At 38.0% G+C, this 2439-nt stretch overlaps 1 pseudogene; it reads right to left on the minus strand.

Moving 5' to 3' along the window:
- Positions 1-1920: 1920 nt before the first annotated feature.
- Positions 1921-2217, minus strand: LOC105980708 (annotated as a pseudogene).
- Positions 2218-2439: the final 222 nt, after the last annotated feature.

A 2439-nucleotide genomic window follows, 5' to 3' on the forward strand; every position in this document is an offset into this window, starting at 1 on the left:
CTTCAGCAACTAAGTTCTGTTAAGGAGACATATCACTTAATCTTTTTTCCCCTAGCCAAATACTAGTATGTATAAAGGGATTTGTCATGTCATAGAGTATGCTAATTGAATATTTCTATTTAGTTCTGCCAATGTGCAATACATGACTATAGAATTAATCTAGAATCCATATTATTATGTAACATATTTCCAGTGTTTTAAAATGAGACTATTGAAAATTTTAATTAAAAAAACAATATCAATTACTTTAATTTCATGCTGGTGCTGCGGTTTGACTCAGGGCCTTGTGCTCTTGCTGGGCCTTTTTCTTCAAGGATGGAGCTTTAGCATTTGAGCCACATCTCTATTTCTTCTGGCTTTTGCTGGTTAATCGGACATAAGAGTGTCACGAATTTGTCTGTGTGGTCTGGATTAAACCTCAGTCTTCAGATCTCAGCTTCTTGAATACAATTTTAATTTTAGAGTTTTTTAAACTTCTATGTTTTTCTATAAAGGTGTTTTAATATATTCCTTTTTATTTTTTTATTTTATTGTAAAGATGCTGTACAGAGGGGTTACTGTTACATGAGTAAGGTAATGAGTACATTTCTTGTCGAACATTGTTACCCCTTCCTTTGTTTTTTTCTTACTATCCCTTCCCTCCCCTACCTCCTCCATTTCCCCCCCATAATCTCCTCATTTGGAAAAGATACATTTTATGTTCTCCTGTATAGGAACTGATAGTAAAAGATGTGTATGAATAATGACCAGAAATGGGTTACTGCTTGGATGATGTTAAGTGAAGAAAAAAAGAGAATTAAGATAAAAAGCTGATACAAAGATGTTAGACCACATGCCTGGGATAATTAATAAATTAAATGGGGATAAAGGTATTGAAGAAAACAAGTTTGGCTTCAGACATACTTGATTTGAAGACAAAAATGTTCAAAGGCTAGAAGAAAACTGTAGCATTAAAGCTTAGAAGAAATGAGCTGAAGAGCTGAGGGACAGTGCCCAGGCCCCACGACCGGACCCCTCCCCCCCAAAAAAGCTTAGAAGAAAGCCCACTCAGACTGAGGATTATTTGTTGATTAGAGACAGTCTACAAGAGACAAGATGAAGGCTGCTTTTAGCATCCTAGTGATGATCACATTTATTGGTCAAGCTGGAGGAAGGGAACCAGGATGATGGCAGCTATGGCTCATAGCAAAGCAGAAGCTAACATGTTCTCATCTGTGAGAAAATATGATAATGATCATGGTGCTTCTAGACTTAGAAAATTATTAGAAATGGTAACATATTCTTTGGCATGTACAAAAGTAATCTTTTATTTTTTTTCCTGTGACTTTCTACCTTATTCTGAGACCTGCACACAAGAAATACCAACAAATTGTAAAATGAGGATATATGACTTATGTTTCATTTAAACATAGCCCCAGAAAGCAAGAGAAGAACCTGTGTTTCTCTGCCTCTCATCCAGGCTTTGACAAATACTGCTGCACAATGTATATTTCCTAGAACATACGGAAAGACCTGAAGTCATGTTAAATTCTGGTCTACCCCAGAAAAGCTGATTGCAGCCTCTTCATTTTCATTCCATAGGCGCTGTACATACTGGAAGTACTTTTTTAAGTCTTGGGATTGAAAATATGAAAACTTGTGTCTACTTGCACTTCTTAGTTCAGTATGTGTGTGTGTGTATGTGTGTGTGTGTGTGCTTTCTCCTGGGAGTTTATTCTCAAGTAAAATTATGTTTTTCCTATTGCCAGATTCTAAAAATACCCCTAATCAACCTTCAACTCCTTCCCGCCAAAAAAACTGAAGTAAATGGTTGTTGGAAATAGCTGAGCTGTGGAAAGTATCTAGTGGACCTGCACCCACAGAAATATCTTAATTTTTTTAAAACCAGAACATTGATTGTATGGCTAATCTTTTAAGTTCTCAAGAAGAACTGGATGTTGCAACAGCTGCTCTCTTAGGTTTAGGTGTTGTTCCTTCACGGAATCCATGCCTGAATCTGCAATAGACAATTTTCAGGTGCCTCATCCGACCTGTCCCGGTAGTATTTCGTCTCTTAGCCTTGGCACTCCAGTTATACTTTCTCTTGCGTTTTGCAGGGTAGCCACATTTGCCACATGTCGACTTCTGAAGGTGTTAGGCCTTAGAACCGCAGTGGCAGCACAACGTGTGCGTCTTATTGCGACGCTTTCCAAAGGATGATGTTCCCTTCGTCATCTTGCCTCTATCTTACTTTTTTTAATTGTATGTTTATTATCAAGTATGTGTGCAAAGGAGTTACTATTCAACAAATCAGTTTATAAATACAATGCTTCTTGGTCGATGCCACTTCGTTCATCATTCTCCTCCATCCCTCCCAACCCATCTCTTCTCAATTTTCATAGTTTCTGCCCATTCTGTCGTGAGTGGTGATCTTGGCGAGCTGGCAGAGCTCCCAGGGCT

Source organism: Dipodomys ordii, unplaced genomic scaffold (assembly GCF_000151885.1).
Source record: "Dipodomys ordii isolate 6190 unplaced genomic scaffold, Dord_2.0 Scaffold10, whole genome shotgun sequence".
NCBI lineage: Eukaryota > Metazoa > Chordata > Mammalia > Rodentia > Heteromyidae > Dipodomys > Dipodomys ordii.